This window comes from Triturus cristatus, chromosome 1_1 (assembly GCF_964204655.1).
Source record: "Triturus cristatus chromosome 1_1, aTriCri1.1, whole genome shotgun sequence".
In the NCBI taxonomy this organism is placed as follows: domain Eukaryota; kingdom Metazoa; phylum Chordata; class Amphibia; order Caudata; family Salamandridae; genus Triturus; species Triturus cristatus.
This window is the reverse complement of record NC_140579.1, coordinates 27,036,602-27,061,855: the sequence shown is the minus strand read 5'-3', so window position 1 is coordinate 27,061,855 and position 25,254 is coordinate 27,036,602.

Genomic DNA, 25,254 nt, shown 5'->3' with positions numbered 1-25,254 from the left:
CAATAACCTGAAGTACGTTTTAGTGGTGGTGTGTGCCTTTAGCAAATGGGTTGAGGCCTACCCCACGAAAGACAATACGGCTTTGACAACAGCTAAGGTGTTGCTTAAGGAATTCTTTCCTCGCTTTGGAGTTTGCAAATTTTTGTGGAGCGATAATGGGCCCCATTTTGTCGGAAAGATTGTGGAGTATGTACTGAAGGGGTTGGGGATTCAGCAAAAGTTCCACGCTGTATTCCACCCTCAGTCAGCAGGTTTGGTCGAGCGGTATAATGCAACGTTGAAGCTTAAGCTGGCCAAAATTGTGGCGTCTACATCATTGAAATGGCCAGATGCGTTGCCGCTAGCACTACTGTCTCTTAGATCAGTGCCCCATTCACGAACTGGCCTTACACCTTATGAGGTGGTGTTTGGCCGCCCCATGAATATTTGGGGAGTGCCCAAGCCGCGATTAATACATGATGTGCCTTGTGTTATGATGAATGATTATTTGGCACGATTAACAAATGATTTGCTCTCCATTCACCAACAGGTTCGAGAAGCGCTCCCTGATAACTCTACTGGAGAGGGCCACGATCTTCGTCCTGGGGATCGTGTGATGATCCGTTCGTTTGAAAGAGCAAGCAGTCTGGAGCCCAGGTGGAAGGGCCCCGAGCAGGTCCTTCTGGCAACCCGCACCGCAGTACGAGTGACCAACAGGAAGCGGTGGGTGCATTCGACTCACTGTCGCCGAGTCTCTCCGGATCTGGTGACTCCTGCTGTGCTTACTGATTATAAAGAGATCTTGGAGAAAGAAAAGAGCCCAGCTGTGACGTCGGCCGAAGTAGAGGGAGCCTTCCCGGACCAAGCTGCTGCTGGGAGAGAGCGCTACAATCTACGACCGCGATAAAGAAGATTTTTCCCTTTTTGAACTGGTTGGTAACCGCTCCAGGTTTGTGAAACGGAAACCGGGAATTCCAAGGGGGGGGGATCAGTTCTGCCAGAGTAGCGACACCCGTCTTGGCCCGGAGAAGAAAACAACGGCTACCTCGGAGTTCAGCACCGCATTTTTCTTTTTTTCAGGTATACACGTACGTGTATCAGAGACTATTTGTGAGAAACTGTGAACGATTTGTTTTCTTTGAGACTTTGCACAAAACTTTTTTGAACTATGGCATCGATGGCATCGCGAGATAAGAAAATACTGGGTACCTTTCTTTTTGTTTTTACGATTGTGGTGATAGCTGTTATTGCCTGGGTAGTCGAACTTGTGGTGCCTGTACGTGAACATTTGCTGCCGACTACCCCGGCACCGCCTGAACATTTTCACTTTACCTTGCCTTTTCATGAAGAACGCCACCGTCAAACGTATTTAAATAACAGCTTCATTCAGATTCTTCACCACACACATAATATGACCAATACCTCTAATTGCTGGGTGTGTGGAATGTTGCCTGGGCACCAGAAGAGAGGGGGCACCCCACTTATTCCACTCCCGTTTTCGCATAATGGGTCTTGCAATGCCTGGTACACCCTCCTCTTTACCTTGAGATGGCCAACCAAAGGGGGGGTGCTTTTCCGCCTAAATAAAGAATGTCCCCATGACAAGGATGGGTTTCCACGGGCTGAGGGTACACGTTTTGAATGGGAAGAGTATAAGCCCGACAATGTGTCTGCTCCACGAATATACAGCAATCAGAGAAATGTGAATGTATCAAGTGCTCATGTTATAAATGTCATTGCTACAAAAGCTGATTTATGTATCCGAAATAAGGGCACGATTGCAGTGGGGAGAAGTGAATGTAATGTTACTCTCACGTTCGATAGCCCGAATGGCATTTCATTTGTTGCATCCAGAAACACCTACTTCATCTGTGGAACGAAGGGGTACCATCAGCTTCCAGTGGGGTGGTTGGGCACATGTTATGTATCGTTTGTGCTACCTCCTGTATTCATTGCCCCACCGATGTATCACAATGACTATACTCTGTACCATGACTTTGTTTTGAACAGGGTTAAGCGAACTGTTGCACTAGAGGACATTGATCAAACGGACACTGCGTTGCAACAATATGTGGATTTCAATCTGGGACTATTCTCCTTTGTGGGGGCCGCACTGAACAGTCGGAAGATCAGACGCCTGACACGTGTTGTTGAGGCTGTTGCAAATGACACTGCTATTGCCCTGGGGAATATTACCGAAGAACTGCAGATTTCCAGAATTGACACCCTCCAAAACCGGATGGTGCTGGATGTTGTTTTGGCTGATCGTGGGGGGGCATGTAGGATCATTGGAAGCAGCTGTTGCGTTTACGTGCCTGATAATTCTCCATCTGTGTATGATGCGATTTCAAAGCTGCATAAAATAGCTGCCGAAATACAACCGGACAATGGAACTTGGACACTTTCTGGATGGTTCTGGTCCATGATTGCAACTTGGGGCTGGAAACTATTGACAATTTTCTGTATACTTGTGGGAGCAATGTTTTTTATCTGTTTGTGTATCCAATGTGGTCCTGCATTATGTTCAATGTGCCTATCGGCCTGTTTGCCATCGAGACGAGCTCTTGTCCACGATAAAATGATGCTACATAAGGAGGTGACACAAATTATGTTAATTGACATTGAGGACGAACATCCAGACTATGTTCATTATGAGGTAGATTCAGCTAAACGCTAAAAGGGTCGTCTGTCGTAATTGGCCCGTCCGTGTTAGCGATTAGCTGAACCTACACGTTGTCCTCCTTAACTTGGCTGTATATGATAAACGCCATTTTGAATACTGTGGCGGCCATCTTAGATCCTGAGCGGCCTCGTGGCCGACGTGCCCTTTAGTCCTTTGTTCATTCCACTGACCACTCACATCTGCCCAGCAACAGGATATTTTTAGTACTGGTCAAGCCACACATGCGCAGTTCTCACTGACCCGTATACCTTCAGGAATGTGCCGCTAACTGACCAGCGGGTTTGAAACCCTCCAATGAGCTGGCAGTATTCCAAAACATGACTATGTATGTCTCTAAAACTGCGTCTTAACTTGTACCGCCTATCTTTTATTGCCCCAAAATTGTATATAAACGGGGTCACACCGGTGTTCGGTGTGATACCTTTTGCAATACCGAAGGGTGCTGTTTGAGTGTACCACCACCCCATGGGGTCTTAATAAACTTGTTCTTTGCCTTTTACAGCTTCCGTGCCAACAGTTCTTTTGTGTATGGGGGTAATCTCTGGAGCGTGTAGGCCTTGGGAACCCCGAAATACTTCAGCGGCCTCGCGATCCCACACGAATCCAGACCTCTCTGCCCATACGACAGTATCACAAGTGGCGGCCTCGCGATCCCCTACGAATCCAGACCTCTCTGCCCATACGACAGTATCACAAGTGGCGGCCTCGCGATCCCACACGAATCCAGACCTCTCTACCCAGACGGCAGTCTCAGCACAAGTGGCGGCCTCGCGATTCCATACGAATCCAGACCTCTCTACCCAGACGGCAGTTTCAGCACAATCGGCGGCCTCGCGATCCCCTACGAATCCAGACCTCTCTGCCCATACGACAGTATCACAAGTGGCGGCCTCGCGATCCCCTACGAATCCAGACCTCTCTGCCCATACGACAGTATCACAAGTGGCGGCCTCGCGATCCCACACGAATCCAGACCTCTCTACCCAGACGGCAGTCTCAGCACAAGTGGCGGCCTCGCGATTCCATACGAATCCAGACCTCTCTACCCAGACGGCAGTCTCATACGACAGTTCATCCTATGATCACCATAACATACAAAAAGGGAATCAGTCTCACTATTCATCAGATCACACAAGGATTGCCAGTTCGAGCATAGCCTGTTCTCAGGTTTGAGGGGCTCCTCTTTCCCTTATTCAGTTACCACTTACCCGATCAGGGTTACCATCTGTTCCTGTAGCCGCAGCTGACTAGAAGAATAGGCTACCCTCTCATACAAGAACACGCAGCACATGTTGGTTCACTACAAACTGGGTACTTTATTACTCATTACATACACAATCACATAACATTACGATATAACACATAACCTGCAAAGAAAAATGAAAGATTAAGTTGTACACTCTAATAAGAAAGGGTCGACATCACCTTAGTAGTATGTAGCCTGCACTCAGTGGTCATCTAGGTTCCCTTCTCGTCTTTGCCTCGGCTCGCCTGGAATCACCCTTCTCCGAGTCACTGGGACCTCTTCCTTATCGGCTACTCTCTCCTCTCTGGCTATTCTGCTAGGAGAGCATCCGTCTCTCGGTTCTTCTCCGCCTTCAAGATGGCGTCTGTCTTCCCTGGAATAAGTAATAGCTTTACTGCTAACGGCTAGATGCCGCCTACGGACTGAACATGTAACTGCCTCAGACTTTCACTAATATAGAGGTGCGTTTCCTCATGGAAAATTCCGGCCCGTAACCTGCCGCCCACCAAATTCTTGTACCTCCCCGTACCAAGGACACGTTCCCAGCCGGCCGGCCTGATGTAGTGTCTTCGGCATGAAGAAAAATACAATCCTTCGATAAGGGCCGGCCTGAACCGGTTCTCTCCAAGCGAATAACACCTCATAACTAAAACATTACATTTGACCTAGAAGCATCCCAAGCTGCCGGAGCAGAAAGAAAGATGGAGTCTCTCCCGTTTGAGGCCTACCAGGCCTGAATTCAGCACGGCTCCATGAAATACCCTCACTACAGGACAGGTTATCCCTAATACTAACGAATCTATCCCCTAGGCTATGTGTGCAAGCCCTGATCTATGGGGAAGAGCACAGAATCATGTCGAAGTGCCTAGTAAAAAGGCTCCATTCACTACTCTAACCCTTAGACTTGAATGATAAGAGACTGAAGTCACATTCCATCATTGTTCCTCACAAGAAGGCCGGGAAAATCGAGCAGAACAAGGGCACAGTCATTGTTCCCGGTGGCGTTAACCTTGACGTGTGCTCCTCCAGTGCGTCCACTCTCGTTCCAAGAGATCCTTCTGGACCTGATCAGACGTCCTCACCCATTGGTAATGCAGGGTCAATTATCCCTCATGGCATGGATACTTTCAGGAGACGGTGGCAAATGCCAGGAATTTGTTTTTCCTGTCGCAATCTTGGGCACCCAAAACGCTCAAGCGTTACGAATCAGCTTGGCATAGATGGGACAGGGGGATCTGGTGGGATCCGGTATACATATGATTGTTAATTTCCTATCTGAGACAGCTAAGCAAGGATGGCATATCGATAATTAATCATTTCTGTTCCGTAATTTCAGCGTGTCATCCCCAAGTGGACGGTAAGCCAGTGGGGGAATACCCTTTAGTCTGAAAATTACTGAGAGGCATTAGATTGGTGAATCCACTAAAACCCAGATATTCCACGTTGTGGGATGTGGATGTGGTGCTTTGCTTTATCAGAAATTGGCCAGCGAATGAGGGTCTTTCTTGTAAGGAGTTGTCAGCGAAGCTTACTCTATTATTATGTCTAATTTCCTGTAGGCGAGTCTCAGATGTGCGAGCCTTGGATTTGGCAGGTAGAGCATTTTCTCCTTTGGGGTTTCCTTTACAATTTCGAAAATAACTAAGACTGATTCCAAATGTGTGACTTATCCTGCTTTTCCACTTCACAGCAAGTTGTGTGGTGCAATGTTTGAAGTGTTACAAGGACTGTACTCTTGAGTTTAGAAATGATGTAGCAGATCAATTGTTAATTTCATTGCAGAAACCTTTTCGCACAGTATCGTCAGCAACTTTAGCCAGATGGGTTACTTGGTTGTTAAGTCAAGCTGGTATTGATATATCTATCTTTGGTACTTACTCTGTGAGGGTGGCTATGGCTTCTAAGGCCTTTGTAACTGGTTCTCGATTGGAGGACATCATGACTGTGGCGGATTGGTCTTCTGATTCAACATTTAAAATGTTTTATCAAAAACCAATTGTTGATGTAGTGTCTCAGGTAATTGCACAACTTTAAACTAGCATAATCAGAAGCCTCCGTTTCCTGACATAGAATATAAACAATTCTAGCTGACATGTCAAAAAACTTCGATTCTATTAAGGACATTGAGGCGAGGATTATCCCACCCAGAGAGAGTTTACATATTGAATTGTAATATTCATTATTGATTGTTATAGTAATGTATTGTAAGATGCCCACCCGTTGATGCAAATGTCTGGTTAGAAAAGAAATATTATGGCTTGTGTTTCTTCCCAGTTACGGAGAAAGACTTGAAGGGCTTAAAGGACGGGACGTCTGGATTCAGTCAAGACGAGACGTTTTCCGCGGTTGGAAGTTCTAGTGACAAGGATCTGTTGGAAGACCAGAAGTTATGAAATTCTAATTGTGGGTGTGAACTGTTCGCAAAGAAAAATAATGGACTTTGGTGCTCTAATGTTATATACCCAATGAGGGGCACTCTGATTGGTGGAGTGGTGTCATACTAAGTGTGAGACGTTGGCCTGGTATATGCTGTCCACTACTTATAGGGGGCACCTTGCACCAGTCCAAACAACCCTTATTGATGATTATGTTAAAGATAACCTTTATTAAACGCTATCCTAGTGGTAGCTATGGAGAGCAGCCTTCAGGCTAAGTCTCGAAGGAATGTAAAGCAGCTTGGTTTACCAGATTATAACCTCCTAAATTACCAAATGAAAGGAGAACCACACAAGGTATATATAAAATATATGTATTTATTACTAAACACTCTCTACTAACCTCTTTATGAGATTGGAGAACAAGATACACAATATTAAAGCACTAGAACGACAGTAAATAGCACAATACACAGTGGGCCCCAGGGGGAGACCAAACCATATGCTAAGAAAGTGGTATAACAACCACAACTTGACTAGACACAGTGCCTAGAGCACGTAGAATCACTACGACCCCAAGGAACCACCCAAGGTAGTGACACAGGGGACCCACGGGAGACGCATGCAGTGTGAGAACACAGGTGCAAGCTGCGTACAATCCTATGGGAAAGTCGTGGTTGGAATTTTAAAGATTAAGGACACTTAGGAGAGGACTTCAAGCAAACCCTTTGGAACATAGAAGGCTCTAAGGCCAGCACCCGTGAGAGTACCGAGGTACCCATGTTACCTATCCCAGGAGAGCCGGGTGCATAGGGGTCAAGTGGTGTCGAAAACGCTTGTTAATTTCAATCGCGTAATGCGAAGAAGTGCTGCTGCCGGGAAGATGAGAAGTGTCTGGTGTGATCCAAGCCTGGACCGGAGGTGAGAAGAACTTGAAAGCAGAGGGGACAGAGTCTGGGTCACTTCACAGTGACCAGGGGCACAATAGAAGAATGCCCACCAATGTCGGATGTTTCAGGTGAGATGAGGTGAAGCTTGACTGCAGCCACGGGGACCAGGAGAAGTCTCCCCAAGTGATGGAGAGTCAGGGCACATCTGGAGCAACCAGGAAAGCCCACTTAAAGTCAAAGTTCCCTTCTCAGGGACCTACAGGTCGACGGACCAGGGATCGCGAAGGGACCTCGAGCTGAATCACAAAATACCAGCCCAGGGAACACTCGTGGAGTGTAGACCTGAAATCTTCAATGGAAATACTGCTCAGGGTCTGTACTACAAGTAGCCCAAAGCACAGCCTCAGGGATCGCCAAAAAGCATATGCTGCTCCAAATGTACACGGTGCCCAGGGGTTCGGGTTGCACGGTCCCCACAAGGGATGTGGATCTCAGAATTGCTGAGAGCACGGAGCAACCTCAGAGACCATGGGAACCCACCTCCTGTGTTGCAGAAATCTTCGGAGTCCTTCAGGAGCTGCATAGATGCAAACTAGTCAGATGCGTTTCAGGTGCCTGCCTTGCAGGGGAGTAACTCCTTTACTCCAAGGGAGATTCTTCAGTCATCCAGCGTCCAGCGTAGTGTAGATAGTCGAAGTACTTGGTTTCTGTAGCAGAGTTTTGTCCAGGTAAATCCAAAGTCCTGTAGCCAGGGGTTCCTAATTTATACCCAAGGAAGGTGTGGGACAAACTCTGGGGACCCACCTATGGGAGGGTCAGGACAGAGGGGTGGCTACACGCATGTCCCTGGTCCAGTTTCGCACCAGAGCAGGAGCAAATGGCTCCTGCAACCTGTTGAGCTGGACTATGCACAGGGACACCAAATGTGCCCTCAGTGCAGACATCAAAGCACTCTGAGTGCACCCACCCAGCCCCAATACACTAAAGCCTGTTTGGGAGGTGGTTACACCTCCCTGTGACAGGAAACCTATTGTCCAGCCTCCCCTGCTGGAGTTTTGTCCATCAGCAGGAGGGCAGACTCGTGTCTGTGGCTGGCAGCATCCATTTTGTGATGCCAGGGTCTGTGACGCTGGCACCGGGTGTACCGGTGCTGTCATGTTTCTCCCTCTAGTAGGGTGGAATCATACCTACCACACCAGTTACTGGTGTGGAGGTGTGATTCCAAGGTGTTTGACACCAAACACAACATGTTTCCATGCAGCCGTTTTAAAGTTAGCATTTACCACGAGGTTATAATGCACTTAAGTATATATGATTGGCTGCATCACAAACAACCCTGGAATATAGGTTCCAAAGGCTGCAGAGGGGCTCTGCTCATGCATGGGCACCCTCTTACATAAAACCCAGCACCCTGCCTTCCGGATTGAATAGGCCTGCCATAGGGGTGACTGATGTGCAGTGATAAGGCTAGCTATAGTGAACCTATATCTAAGTAAGGGGTGCATGCACCATTTTACACATGCTGCTGCAGCAGACCTATTGTGTCATTTTGAATGGTCTCCCAGGGGTGGCATAATACATGCTGCAGCCCCTGAGAGGCCTCTGGGGTACCTATGCCCTTGGTACATAGTATACAATATACTAGGGACTGATAAGGGTACCCCAGAATCCAATCTGAAGTGTACCTAAAGTACATGAACAACCAATTTAGGGAGAAAGCAGATAGACTGGGGTCCTGATTAGCAGGATCCCAGTCGGACTAAGTCGAAAACCAGCAAAACACCAGGAAAAAAGTGGGGGTAACCATGCAGTCAGATTCCACTTTCCTACACCAAGCATCACAGGTTATGTAGTTTAAAGTTTTTATTTTTTACAGTTTTATATAGCGCAAACTTGACCCGAATCGGGTATCAGAGCACTTTACATAGCACCAGTTGCATTACATTAGGACACATTCATTTTTGTTAGGCATGGGGAGATTAAGTGATTTGCCCGGAATCACAGGATGTTCAGCATCATTGCCGAGACTCGAACCCAGTTCCCCAGATTCGAGGTCAACCGCCCAGGCCGTTAGGCCAACTCCTCTCCCCTCAATGCTTGTTACTATGGGCTCTATTTTCCAAATTCCCTCATCCTGTGCTGTGAATCATTAAGAGAAGAACACATGAGAATTTCCAAGTAGTTGGTCCTCCTTTTTGTCACTTTAGCTTCTATTCCCAGAGAACTCATCCATCTTCTAATCCCAGAGCTTTCTACCAGATTTCTGACTTGTGTAATAATCGAGGAGTTCAGTGTCATTGCCGAGACTCGAACCCTGTTCCCCAGATTCGAGGTCGACTGCCCTAGCCGTTAGGCCAACTCCTCTTCCTATTATTGACTGCTGTTTTGGCTTCAGTAAAGAAAGAGAAGCATAATCCTCGCCTCCATGCCCTTAATAGAATTGAAAATTCTTAACGCTTCAGCAGGTTTGGGATACGGCCCTTTCAGGCTGGTACTGAAAGCTTCCGGTTCACGTGACAACCATACAGCGCCTCCTGGTGGGAGTAATGACTGCACGGCGCTGTCTGGCGTTAATGGTTACTCTGAAGCACTTCAAAGATACTGAGCTGCAAATAAGCTCCTGTTTGGTAGACTGCCTGTGAGCCCCCCAAAAAGAAGAATACTCTTTTCTGAAGAAGCAAAAACATTTAGGAGTTTTCCAGGAAGTATTTGACTGCTCAAATAAGTGCGATGTGAGTAAAGTGACCTGCAACCTAAACGTGAATATACTGGACTGCATCTCCCACAACGCACTGCGGAATGCAGGTGCAGCACGAGGTGAAAAATGAATTATCCCATTTCTATTTCTCTCATAGATGTTAAAATGAGGCACATGCAGCCGTGTGACACACGCAATGCATTTGTGCTGTTTTCGTTTTTTAACTAGCCGCTTCCGCCCCAGCTTGTGTTTCTGCCAGCTGCACCCCTGCCCAGTGTCTCCTGTCCCTCTGCCTTCTTTGATTCCGCTTCCAGTGCCTCTGCCTGCTAACTCATGTCTGCCTACTGCGCCTCTCCTAATATGCTGTGCCTGCTCATGCACTTCGCCTGCTGTTCCTCTCCTGCCCCCTGCCTGCTGTGCCCTCCTGCCCCCTGTGCCCTCCTGCCCCTGCCTGCTGTTCCTCTCCTGCCCCCTGTGTCTGCTGTGCCTCTCCTGCCCCCTGCTTGCTGTGCCTCTCCTGCCCCCTGCTTGCTGTGCCTCTCCTGCCCCCTGCCTGCTGTGCCTCTCTTGCCCCTGCCTGCTGTGCTCTCCTGCCCGGTCTGCTGTGCCTCTCCTGCCCGGTCTGCTGTGCCTCTCTTGCCCCTGCCTGTTCTGCGTCTCCTGCCCCCTGCCTGCTGTGCCTCTCCTGCCCCTTACCTGCTCTGCTTTTCTGCCCCTTACCTGCTCTGCTCTCCTGTCCCTGTCTGATGTGCCTCTCCTGCCCCTGCCTGCTGTGTCTCTCCTCCCCTGCCTGCTGTTCCTCTCCTGCCCCCTGTTCCTCTCCTGCCCCTGCCTCTCCTGCCCCCTGTGTCTGCTGTGCCTCTCCTGCCTGCTGTCCTCTCCTGCTTTTGCCTGCTGTGCCTCTCTTGCCCATGCCTGTTGTGCCTCTCCTGCCCCTGCCTGTTGTGCCTCTTCTGTCCCTGCCTGCTGTGCCTCTCCTGTCCCCTGCCTGCTGTGCCTCTCCTGCCCCTGTCTGCTGTGCTCTCCTGCCCCTGTCTGCTGTGCCTCTCCTGCCCCTGCGTGTTGTGCCTCTCCTGCACCGTTTCTGCTGTGCCTCTTCTGCCCCTGCCTGCTGTCTCCTGCCCTGCATGTGCCTCTCCTGCTCCTGTCTGCTGTGCTCTCCTGCCCCTATCTGCTGTGCCTCTCTTGCCCCTGCCTGCTGTGCCTCTCTTGCCCCTGCCTGTTGTGCCTCTCTTGCCCCTGCCTGTTGTGCCTCTCCTGGCCCTGTCTCCTGCCCTGCATGTGCCTCTCCTGCACCTGCCCGCTGTCCTCTCCTGCCCCGTGTCTGCTGTGCTTCTCCTGTCCCTGCCTGCTGTCTCTTGCCCTGCATGAGATAGGGTGACCAACTAGCATTGGTGCAAATTCAGGACGGTGAGTGTAAAAATTCAGGACAAAGGGTCAAAATTCAGGAAACAAATTCAGGACATGAGGTCGAAATTCAAGACAAAACTTCAGGACAATAGGTACGTTTTACAGACACATCAGAGGAGGTCGAGCAATAGTATATAAGTAAGCCCAGCCATATCCAAACATATTCAACCATTTGTAAACCTATCCATCATGTATCCTTCCATCTATAATTTCACCCTTTCACCCTATCCATCTGTACACTTATCCATCCACTATTCTACCCATCCAGCCATTCACTCATCCATCCAGCCATTTACCCTTTCACCCATCCAGCCATCCTTTAACTTACTCATCCATCCACCCAGTCACTCATCCTTCCACCCATCCACCCTTTCAGTCATCCATCCATCCTCCATTTCTCTCTCCATCGACCCTTTCACTTAGCCATCCTTCCTTCCATCCATCCACCCATCCATCTACTCATGAATTCATCCATTGACCCCATCACTCATCCATCCTTTCTCTCATCCATCTATCCTTTCACTCCTCTATTCATCCTTTTGTCCATATACCCTCCCTTTCACTCACTCATCCATCCCTACATCCACCCTTTCACTCATCCATCCATCCATTCACCCTTGCACTTATCAATTCATCAATCCAGCCATCATTTCACTCATCCATCCACTCATTCATCATCCACCTTTTCACTCATCCATCCTTTCACTCATCCATCCTTTCACTCATTCATCCACCCTTTTACCCATCCAGCTACCCTTCCACCCAGCTATTTATATTTTCTCTCATCCATCCTTCCACTCACTCATCAATCCACTCATCCTCTCATTATCCATCTATTCAATCTTTCATTCATCCATTCACCCTTTCACTAATTCATCCAGCCATCCACCCATCCCTTCACTTACTCACTCGCCCAGCTTTTCATATTAATTTTGAGCTGAGCCTTTTCGAGAAAAGGCCCATCAAGAACTTCACCCTCGCTGCAGGAGCCATTCCAGGACTGGGACAGAAGCCACCCAGGGCGGAGACAGGATGCACCTCAGGGGGGGAGAGGAGCCATCGGAGGAGGGGTGGGAGCCATCACAGGAGGGGGAACAGGATCCACCAGGGTGGGCATAGGGGTGGGTTTGCAGTATTCTAGTATCATCTTGGTCTCTGCCAGGGTGGAGTAGGGCTCCTCACCCCCTCCTGGACAAGACAACGAGAAGACAGGCTCTCTTTCCAAAATGTTAGTTTTGCCACCCCCCACTGTGATGTACAGTACTTAAAGGAGATACTCCAAGAGAACTGATTTAACTGATTGTCCTCCATACTTTGTTAATCAGTGTGGGTGCGATTGTACCATTTCTTTATTTTATTACATTATAGACTGCATGTTTGAAGAACCGAGGTTTGCTTAGAATTTAGTTACAGTAATTAAGCTCTGTGCAGAGAACCACGTGCTGCCTCGGTGAACCGAGGTTTGCTTAGAATTTAGTTACTTATAAGAAACAAGGTCCCATTCAATTACGGATGGGTATAGTATCACAATTTTCCAATCAAAAATTGGATTACATGCTTTATTCAATCGAAAAATGATTTGGATATAATACAATTACTACGAAACAAAAAATATATACGTGGTGAAATAAGTGAGCAGCCCGTGAGTTGGTAAAAGGAAATCAGCCGATTTCCTAACCGCAAGCAAGTGACTTAAAATGTGACTTTTTGTGTTTGTGAAATAAAGATTATTGAAAGTCACAATTGATTAGCATCTCGTACTCAAATAAAAATTACAATGTATAATCAAGAGTTTAGAGATGTGAGTCGACGACGTTTCGATCCCCAAAGAAGTGCTGGGATCTCTTCAGGACTAACCGATGGATAGAATGCCTGGGAAAGTATGCCTGGGTAGGTAAGGGGGGAGGGAAGAAAAGGGGCGAAAAGGAAAAAGGAAAGGGTTATTAAAAATAGTAGAAAATGAATAAAAATCGATTGCATGGCAGGGAGCATTGGGCAATTCCAGGGTAAGGAAGGTTAATACGTTGATGTGCTGGAGAGGGAGAGGAGTGAACATGCTGGGAGTGGATAAATCACAACCAATTAGGGGGGGGGGAAGGGGGATGTTGAGAGAGGTATGGTATAGAAAACGGATAGGTAAAAGGAGCAGGAGGGTGAAGGGAGGAGTGAATCGAAAAATAGAGGGAATAAATAGGAGGACATTTAAGAAGGACAGAATTGGTAGGGAGGATGAGCTGTGAAAAAGGAGTGGGGTAGTGCCTGAGGGGAAGAATGAACGGTGGACAGTAGGGGGAGAACTTACTGTATGTGGACAGCAGGAAGGGGAGAAGATGAGCGAGAATCACTCTGCTCAGGTACGGTAGTCAGAACCAACCAGACTGTAGGTAGCGTGTAATTGCGTGCGAAAGCGGTAAGCAACTCCGGTAGGAGGGAGGGATGAGATAAAGGTCCCCAGCACAGCAGAAATTATCTATGTGGGCGGGAAAATAAGGGGGTTAAGTGTGATGGACTGTGGCAAGCCAGCACAAGGGACGGTGGGAAAAGGGAGGTAAAAATTACCTGGAAATAAGGACAAGAGGCTCTTAGGTCCATCGTGGTCAAGGGAGACGGCGGAGAATTCGCGAATGGTCTCTTCGACCGAAGTCGCCGGGGTGCCGAAGTAGGTTACTTCGGCGAGGTAAGGTCCGGACGGCGGAAGGTCAGCCGTAATCAGCAGGATAAGTAGAAAATCTGGAGGCGGGAGAAGGGAGTTAAGGCTGGTGGTTGCCGGGCGGTGCCAAAAAACGGGCCGATGGGAGTAGGGGCAGTGAACAATTACCTGTAGATGGGTCAGCTAAGGCTCCGTAGCGAGGGTGATGCTCGCGTTGAAAAATCCCGGGTCTGCAGCAAGTGCCGGACCGGAAGGGGCGGGCAATAAGAAGTCTCCTACGTAGGGGAGGGTGTGGGATTACAAAGGGGGCGTGTCTCAAGTGACTAGAGATGTGGAAAGGGAGAAGGGGCCCGAGACGGGGAAGGGGCGACGTGGCCATGTTGGATGGGGGAAGGGGGGAACAGGGAATCAAGGGGTACAAGCGAGTAGAGATGACACAATAGGAGTGAAAGGGAATTACATGTAAAAAGAAAGGGAGGGAGCCAGGAGCAGGATGTGAAGAACAGGGAAGGGTGATAGAGAATCGGGAGAGAATAGTATAAGGTAAATGAGGGGGAGAGTTAAGTAAGATAGAAACAGCACGGAGTGTGATGATAGCGTTACAACTGGAGAGAGTGAGGACGGGATACGGGCAGATTGGTACTGGAGTCAATTATGAATTGGCCAATCGTACTCCAATGTGAGGATTAGGGAGGGTAGAGGGGATGCAAGGGGGGGCCATCCAGTAAGATGTGGAGAGAGATAGAGGGGGAGAAAAATGGTAAGGAGGCAAGATATAGTGAATAAATCAGCACTAGTGGCAAGGGGAAAGGGAAGGTCTAGAAAATTGATTGCTGACCGCAAAAGTTCACCTGTCCCCAACTGGTTGCTGGTTTGCACATTGTGGTCTCCTTCTAGGGTGCATTACTTCGCCCCACTGACCAGACAGTTTCATAGTTCTATTCGACTGATCCCTGGCGAACATAGTAATGGTGTCACAACAGGTTTGAAGGAATAAGTGTATGGTGCCCGTTATTAGACACTGTGCCCTTTTGTGATGTGACAACTTACGCAGCCTACCCTGCTTGCTGAACCTTTGACTGTTCACAGATGCCCGGTCCCTGCTATCCACCTGTGACCCTTGATACTAAAACCAGTAATGGTGTCAGACTACAAGATTCTGTGTCACTTGTTTCACTGTGGTCCCTTTTGTGGATCAGCTGGGACCCTTCTGCATCTCTGCAAATGCTGTGTTGCGCACTACGGCCCTTTAGTGCCCTTGCCCGCCCCTCAAAGACACCTGACAGCCTGATGCCCTCGCCGCTGTGGTGAAGGGATTTGGGCCCAGCACACCCAGTCTGTGCTTCTAACATTTATCCTCCCTAGAGGCGCCAGTTGGTGTGAGTGGCTATCCCTGTCCTGGCAAGGCATGTCAATGGCCATTCCCCCCTTTTGATGACTATCCTGCCATGGGATATGTGACATAAGCACGGGTGTCCTCGTGTACCTGCCGTGTAAGAGGGGGAACAACATGAACGAATACTTGGCCCTTTTGAGCAGTGTGAACGACAGAACAATCCTTCATTCATTGTAGCCAAATATGCTCTGACCCCATGTTCCCCTCAGCTTATTGCACCGCAACCCACAAGTTAGCTGGCAGGATCTGGAAATGCCTGGCTCCCTAGCTATAGGGCGGGTCTTATTGTCTGTCCTGGATGGTCTCAAGAATCCATCTCTTGGTGCAAGCTTGCAACCCTTTACATATCACATAAGTTGGACAAGCCCACTGCCTGGCCGCAAGCATAGCTAACGTTACCAACATTGGCGTTATGCCGTCCCTATGCTCTAGGCAGAGCAGCCCTGTCTGGCGGTGTGTGTACTGAAGGAGATGTGTCCTGGAAGAACCATTGATAACATTTCAAATGTCACTACCTCGCAGTACTTGGAGTGTTATAACAGGACCAACCCGTCACTCTGGCATTCCTCCCTTACTCAGGCACGTTGAAATAACGGAATTCAGTGAAAATATGTAAGCTATCTCCCTAGGCGTGCCCTCCCTTTAACACAGGCTTTTCCTCTTTAGGCATGTCACTAATTGTCTCAATAAGCGTTTAAGGCCAGTTAAAGTTCTGCTTAGGCAACATCCCTTCTAACACACCGTGTTGAGTAACTACTCATGTTTATCTCCTGTACAAGACGTCCCTGTTTGCCTGGCCCTCGTTGGACCCCGGGAAGCTTTTAACAAGCACCCTATGCAAATGTATATACATGTTGCGCAACTAGGGGAACTATTACTTCCTCCCTACGTACTTCCAGGCATGTAAATAATGCCAGAGGTATCCCTACTTTAGTTCCTGAATAACCACTAAATAAATACTGTCTGGTTAAATGCTTACCGGTGCACCTAGCCCAGGGCCCCCACTGCGTATCAACCCCTGTTGTTGAGTTTCGACTGTTGTTTTTGCCTGCCCACATCAGGACCCTGTAAGTAAAACCAGCCACACCAATCGCCTACATGGCCATTACGTGCCAACATGTGTCCAAAGAGATTAAGCAAGTTGGAGGCTTCGTTGTCTCATCCAGACCCGAAGTGGAGCCAGAACTGAACGGTCCTAGTGGGGTCAGACTGTAGGAGGTATGTGTGGCTAATGCAGGCCCAATATCGGTGCAAAATGATAATGCATCACCCTAGTGCCAATGGGCCTGAGTATAACAAACTGGCGATGCTGTGATACAACTTATGTAAATGTCTCAGCGTGGGCCAGAATGTAGGCGGTATATATGTGGCTTATACAGGCCCAACTAATCTGCAAGGCAATTCCAGCTTGCTCAGGCAATGTGCTGAATATTGCCTGGTAGTTAGCCGCTATGTCATTGCTTCCCTGTATTTACTACAAATTGAGCACTACACCTACAACAAGCCCATCTGTTGGCTTAGTCAATGCTTCTTAGTTGCATAAGATGATTAAGCTACAATTATAGCTTCCTTGCATAGCCAAATGAGAGCTCGCCACCCCCATCCATGGCTGCCACGGTTTCAACTGCTCTGCGTGACATTTCCACCATGTCGGTGCACTATGAGTGACATTTAAAAGACTATGAATGACCCTTACTTGCCAGCGATCAAATGATGGAGATGGGGGGAGTCATACAGATCTCAGTAATTACGCCCATTTGAACCGGCCCATTATGGCTTTGGTGTAGTAGTGTACTGAAAATGCAACGATTCTGAACATGTGGCACATGTGCTTGCGCAGAACACCGTCCCTTATCAAATTGGTGCTAACCAAGCATTTTTTTTTTTATTATTATTAACCTGTAACCTTAACTCTTCCCGAGGTGTGCATGAAAGAGCTGGACTGTATCAAATTCAAGGCTGTTCCAAACCGGGGCCCCCAAATAAGTTTCTGCCCTGCCTCAAAGCTGTAAAATATTTGCAATATTGCACAGTCCCTTATCAAATTGGCGCCAACCAAGTACAAGTCTCTTTTTATTCTTCTCAACCTGTGAGAGCAAAACTAACACCAACGGTCGCACTACTGACCCACAGCACTCAGATTACCGAGCCCAGTACGCCTCACTGCAAAGCTTCACCATGCTCCGCTTGATCCATGTGTTCCAGCCTAACACATCGCTAAAAGGTTCTTTTAGATGCAAACAGAACCTCCTATATGCTAGTTGGTAGAGACACCTAATATTTCATAACTATCAGTGAGCTGCTGCTGTGTTACCGTATTGCAAACATGTCACCTTCCTTGAAAATTGAATGGAAACACATTTCAAAATTGGAAGGGTATGCCCGTGCACCATCAGTAACTCTTCCCGAAGTGGGCAAGAAAGAGCTTGACTGTATCAAATTCAAAGCTGTTCCCACAGGGGCCCCCAAATAAGTTTCTGCCAAGGGCAACTGAAGATGGCTGTGCATAGCCAACAGAGAGGAAGTAATAATCAATGTGCGCCCAGCCAACACCAGTCACCTCTGCATCGCCAGCCGACCCTCAGCATATGTTACGATAACTTAACCTCAAACTTACTCACCAAACACGCACGCAGCTATGATAAAATACTGCAACACTGATGCCTTTGGGTCAAATCTGCGCATTATAACATTGCCGATAACCAACCCCATGGACGTAACCCCGGTGCAAGGCCCCTGGCCACTGCCTGTTGCAAAATTGTGTACAGCGTGTCGGCTTTGATTAGCTTATTTGTTGCGGTCTGCTTTCAGTGATCGGATCCCTATGCACGCTGCTCACAGGATCTGAGGGGCCTATCCCCTAAGCCCACCAATATCGGGTGGGACTGTGGGAAATAGAAGAAATGCGAGCGTCGGACACAAGCTACAAGCTTAGGCCCAAGTACTTGGTTACACTCTTTGGTGGCAGAAAAGTCAGAGTGTCTTCAAGTACACAAACAACCAACACAAACAGTGCCACGCCGCGGCAACAGACACCGGCGCCCGTTGCCAAGCGCTAGAAACCATCGGCCCAGCTTAAGCGCTGCGAAAACCGGCGAGGCAAAATGAATCTTCGTCTATCCTTGCTACAATGCGAATTCCAGAGGGGGACACTGACCACAGCTAGGCCCATGCCACCCAAAAGATTAAGAGGGAAGGTCAATTGACTGAGTCAGCAACAGGGACGTCCACTGCCGAATTCCACTGTGATCTCTGATATAGATAGTACATTACCCAGCACACGACGTTGCAGCTGCACTGGTCGCGACTGACCATGGATACTCTAATACAGTTTACCAGTGTGCAGCCTCCCATGTACCCCTCTCAAGAGGGTGCAGCTGCGCTATATGCCCCAAAAGTACAATTACTGTCTGGCCATCATGGGCCGCAGGGACCTACAACGCTAGATATTCTGGAGAAGGCCCGCATCCCAGGCCGCGCTTACCCAGGAGTAAAGTGGGAAAGCCAGCACAGAGGCAGAGGTGCCTCGGGCGCCCGTCGGCCACACGAGCGGCAGGGGTTTACCGAAGTGTGCTATGAAGGATATAACTTGTGGTTCGCCCCGAGTCGAAAGAAGCTGATGCCCGAGACCTGAAACCCGTTCCCTCTGCTCCTGTGGACCCACTAAAGTGACTCTGGCCATGGGGTCAAAAACCGCAGCCGGACGGGAGTGCAAGCTCCTGACACCTACGTGGGCCGCGGAAGAGCCTGGTAAGCTTCCCCCCCGGGAAATTGCGACCCTATAATACAAAAATATCTCGGATTCCAAAATCCGCTAAAATTTTAAATTCGCAAATCTAGGGACAACCCCCCCTAAAACACAGCGTCGCCTGCCTAGAGGTCCTATTTTGCCCGCATAAATAGGCCCTAAACTCGTTGCAGAGGCTGCAGCATCCTGGTGTTTCCATTCAGGCCTCCCATCCACGTACTAACCAGGCCTGACCCTGCTTAACTTCCAAGCTGGACCATGAACGTCCAAATCCCAGCGGTCCCGACCACATGTGAGAGGCTGCCTGACTGGCACTAACCATGATCCACAACAAGGACAACAAGCGCAGGGGGCCCGAAGAGAAACTCTGGTTCTTTTGCATCTTTAACATAGCGCTAACTCGACCCGAAGGTAATGGAGCGCTGCACATGCGCACCGTATTTACATTACATATTCAGGCACAAGGAGATATAGTGATTTGCCATAATCACAGGATGTGGACGCGAGCTCGAGGATCGAACCCTGGTTTACAGGCCCAAAGTCGGCAGCGCAGCCGACGGACCACATCTCCTCCCCTCAGGCCTCGCCGATTACCCGAGCTGCTAGCGTTAAAACGTGCCACTCCGATTGATAGCTAAAAGCGGTGTGTGAAATACAGTCGTACGCACAACATAAATCAACGTTACAGCATCGTGCCAGATGAGCGTCAATAGAGACAGTATTTCAAGACGCCACGCACTCTCGCAGCCAAACAGGCATCGCCGTGGCAAAACTTCATACCGCCTGACTAAAACATATTCAAGGGCGGCCCCCCGCCCCCCCCCCCCAGATAACCAACTAGTTTTCCCTGAATCACAGGATTACTCGGTAATATAAAGGTCTATGTAAAGATGAGACGTCAGAAGGGTTTAGCAGTAAGTAGGTTTATTCTCTACAGGACGACACACTCAACCGGAGGCTAAGTGCAACACCTAACATATGATGATACTTCCAACTGTCACCAACTGTAACCTTAGAACGTCCAGCTGTCAACATTCCAGCTGGTGGCTGCCGCGCGCAGGAGGGAGGGGCGCGCGGTGGAAGTAGGCAAACATGGTGCAATTGGATTGAGCAATCAACTTAACACATCTCCTTCTCTTGGAAAGTGAAGATCTAAGTGAGGAAAAACATAAATAACAGTAGTGGAACAAGTAAGACTATTCACAAATAAAATCCTTATATTTGCTGGTTTTTACCACACTGCGCCCACATCTACTTGTGGTGGCCTCCTCTTCCAAATTGTCCTTTTCCCACCCCGGTTCTTGATTAGGGTCCTGCCTGTCACTTGACCCCAAGGAACCTCTAGTGGTACTGGTCATTGGAACACACATTTCTCCACCTGGCTCAACAACCTCCAGTTCCCTCTCCATCTCGGTATCACTACCTTGTCCAATGGATGCCTCAGATTCGCTTGTACTCAGTTCTCTGTTAACTCCTATGGTTTCGATAACCTCACTTTTCTGACTGTCTCCACTGTTTTGTCTCACATGTTGTTGTAACCTGTGATCTCCTTCTTCTTCCGAATCTGATGAATCTAGTAGTATTCAACCCTGCTTGTCATGCCTTATTCTGTCCTCATCCGTTCTTTTTAGTTCATGTCCCGATGTGTTTCTTTGTTCACTCTCCTTTCTTTTACAAACAGACAATGCGGAGGCATGCCATACTTTTCCATCACTGAGAAGTGCTGAATTGCAAAACACTTTTTCCACTATTAACGGATTCGAGTATCTGCTTTGTCCTTTAACAACATTGCCACTTCTTCTTACTCTCACCATATCACCTTCTTCCAGGTTGATGTTCTTGCAGTTATATTTACTGTCAAATTTACCTTTACTCTGGTCTTTCGCCTCTTGTATCCTCTTTCTCACTTTTTCTACTGACCATTCTGATTTCCTTGCGCTTCTGAGCCATCCGATATTATCCTTAGATATGGGAGTTCTTCCTCTCATAATCTCAAACGGGCTTACCATGGTTTTTTCTCCTGGAGTTATCCTGTAACCCCATACCATTTTGTCCACTTCTTTTCTCCAGCACTTTCTATTGTTGTTTGCCAACTGGATGATGCCTTTTTTCACCCTATTAAACCTCTCTACAGCTCCATTACCAGCTGGGTGGTAGATGCTTGTAGTTTTGTGTTTTATGCCTTTCCTGTCCATAAACTTCTTGAAAATGTCAGATGTGAACTGACTACCGTTATCACTGACAATAGTTTTTGGTATGCCTTCTCTATTAAATATTCTGTCCAAAAATGTGACAATGTCAGAAGCATCCACCTTCCTACAAACCTTTATTTCCGGCCATTTAGAGAAATGGTCCACTAAAACCATTACATACATCTGTTCCTCTTGCCATCTTACCGGACCCATAATATCAATTCCAACTCTCTCCCACGCCATGTTAGGACACTCTAACGGTTGGAGTGGAGGTCTTAGGGTGGTTTGGGTTTTATCTGAATTCTCACATGGTATACAGTTTCTCACCGCTCTCTCAATTTGAATGTCGCATCCAGGCCACCAATACCAGCTCTTTATTCTTTGTTTTGTTTTATTTATGCCTAGATGACCCTCGTGGCATATGTCAATAAGTCTCTCTCTTAAGGTTGTAGGGGGTATCACTTTACCTTGTCTTAAAATCAAATCATTTTCCACAGATAGCTCATTCCTTAATTCCCAGTAGGCTCGCAATTCCTTTCTCATGACCCCCTTCTTGGGCCATCCTACTACGATGAGTCTTCTAACTTCGCCTAAGGTTCCATCTTTTTCATATTCTTCCTTCCATAGTTATACTTGGAAACTCTTCATTTACGCTTGCGACACATAGTTCTTCCTCCTTCTCTGCCTTTTCCACATTCTGCAAGGGTAACCTACTAAGAAAATCTGCAACGACGTTCTTAGTTCCTGGCAAGTACTGCACTTCGTAGTTGTAATCCAATAGTTTTATAGACAATCTTGCCAACCTAGGTGACGCATTGAATAAACCCTTTACAGTGAGTACTTTTGTCAAAGGTTTGTGGTCACTACGTAAAATGATTCTTTTCCCCCATATGTACTGTCTGTAATGTTCCAGTCCCCACGCACATGCTAGTGCCTCACGCTCTATGACGGAGTACTTTTCTTCCGTTGGCGTCAAAGATCTGGAGGCAAAAGCGAAAGTGACTGCTTTACCATCGCACTCCACTTGGGTTAGTACCGCCCCAATGCCCTTACCACTTGCATTGGTGGTGACTACACATTTAAGATCGTTGTCAAAACCTTTAAGGGGTGGAGCGTCACAGATCTCTTTTTTTAGGTTTTTGAAACTGTCTCCACAGTCTTGTGACCACTCGAATTTGTTCTTATTCTTTAGAAGGGTTCTAATACAGTAAGTTTTCATTGAAAAGTTTCTTACAAACTTGGAATAGTATTCCACCAGACCCAAAAACGCTCTGAGTTCCTCCTTATTCTGTGGCACTGGAACGTCTTTGATGGCCTTTATCAACTCCTTCTTGGGTTTTACACCATCCTTAGTGATTTCATGTCCTAGGTAAGTGACAGAATCATTGCTGAACCTGCACTTTTTGTATTCTGCCGTCAACCCACCTTTCTCCAAAGTTTTTAGTACCTGTACCAGCCGTTTGTCGTGCTCTGTTTGGTCTTTTCCCATTATGAGAATGTCATCTTGGAAGATGAGTAAGTTCTTTATTCCCTTGAATATCTCATGCATCAGTCTTTGGAACAGTGCTGCTGCAGATGCTAGTCCGAAAGGTACCCTTTTAAACCTGAAGCACCCAAAAGGTGTAAAAAAGGTGGTAAGGTGTCTGCTCTCGGGTTCTAGAGGTACCTGGTGGTATGCAGCAGCTAAGTCAATTGTAGAAAATACAGTCATATCCTTAGTAAGAGACAACATCTCATTTATTCTTGGCAAAGGGAATTGATCGATTAGAATGTTTTTATTGAGGTCGCGCAAATCTATGCATAATCTCAACTTTCCGTTGGCCCTCCTTGCGACCACCAGAGGTGCGACCCACTCTGACGATTCTAATGTTTCAATTATTTCTGCATCAAGTAGCTTATTTAATTCGGATTTCACTTCTTCCCTCAGAGACAACGGAATTTGTCTCACCTTATGTAAACAAGGTACTGCACCCTCCTTGAGCTTGATTACGTGTTGGAACCCTTTTAGTTTACCTATTTTCCCATTAAAAACTTTTGGAAACTTGTTTACCAAATCACAGTCCTCCTGTTGTGTCACCAGGACAGGTTCAACACTGTTAGGATTGAGAGTTATTCCGAGTTTGCCTTGGTCCTTCCAACCAAGTACTGATGGGCCAGTGACAGCTACATACAATTTGCTGCTAGTTTCCCTTTCTTTGAATGTAAATTTTAGTTCCTTGAACCCCATAAGTTCAATTGGTTCGCCCGTGAATGTCTTGAGAGTGATATCCGGTTTCTCTAATTGTCTTCCCACCTTGCCTCTGAATTTCTCTTTCCAAACTTCACGGTTAACTATTGTGCATGGTGATCCGGAGTCAGCTACAATATTAATACTCACGCCTCCAATTTCCACCAAGCACGTGAGTTTTTTCTTCCTGCACTTCTCCTCATCCTCCTTAGTAGTCTCCTCATTTATCTCTAGCATACATAAGTTGTACACTGATTCGTCCAAGGATTCTTGCTCGGACTCTCTCTCTTCTTCGTCTTCTACGAATTTCACCTTCTCTTTAACTTTTCTTTTGCATGCTCTCTGGAAATGGCCAATGATTCCACACTGGGTACATTTATTGTTCCTTGCTGGACATTTCCAATCATTTGCTAAATGTTTCCCGCTACCACATCGGTAACACCTCAACTGTTCATATTGACCTGCATTACCTTTGAATTTAGGTGTATCCTTCACTTTGTTCTTAGAATATGTCTTGCTTCCACTTATCTTTGCCACAACACTTATTTCTTCCGATTTATTTTTCCCTTCATTGATTACCTCCTTTGCACATCTACCTGTCAACTCCGCTTTTTTTACAATTTCTATGACTTGTTGAAGTGTTTTTTCTCCTTTAGCTCATAATGCATCTTGTATGTTTGAATTCGCAGCACACATCACAATCTGATCTCTAATTAAATCATCATGCATATTTTCAAACTTGCATGAAAGTGCCAAGTTCTTAAGCGCCGACACATAATCATCAATACTTTCTTCTTTTCCTTGTTTTCTTCTGTAGAACTTATATCTGTGTACCGCAACCCATACTGTTGGTTTATAGTATCCATCTAGGTCCTCCATTGCCTCATCGTAAACTTTTCTCTCACCTCCTGCCCTTACTTTCTTAGTAATATTGTTATACACCGTCAAACCTCCTGCACCCAAACAATGTAGCAACATTTTTTTCTTTTCCTCCTGTTTGAGTGGTTCATCCTCTTTGTCAAAAGTGGAAATGTAATTGCAAAAATATTCTTTCCAATTTTCCCATTTCACACTTGGTACACCTGTACCCTTTAGAAATGCTTCTGGTGGCTGTAGGTTATACATGTTGCCTGATGCCATACTTCAGTGTTTTATATTCCTTTATTTCCTCTTTTAAGTCTATACGATTTTTTCCTGAATATTTAATTCTCCTTAAAATACCTTCTATCGCACCAAAATTGCAATATTTTTATGAGAATTTCTTCCTTATGTCATCTTTAACCTCACCTGTTGATCTTCCTCTCATCCGTAGAAAATTCGTTTTCCTTAAAATCCTAGTCACTCGTGCTTAGCCTATTTCCACTTGTAATTCCCAGCTCCTCCGTATCGGTATGTGAAGTACGCTTTGTTTACACTCTACTTCCTCAAAAATGGCGGCACGCAAACTTCCTTTACGTGACTAATTGTAAAAAACTAGACCGCCTACTCAACTTCCGGTGATTCGATTGTTACGATCACGTCACGACGTTCTAACTTGAACGCCCCTGTTCTGAGGTGAATTTCCACAAGCCGTCTTCCTTTATCGTATTTGGGTCCCCTGAGAGAGCCAGAAGGCTGCACAATTATGGGTGAGTCAGAAAGCAATTCTTACTTCTTTTCGTTGTTCCTCACGCAATATTCTTTCTCTTCTTTTTATTTTTTCCTTTTACCAGGTCATCTGTTACTCTTTCTGCCGTATGAAAAGTCTATTTCTGTACACA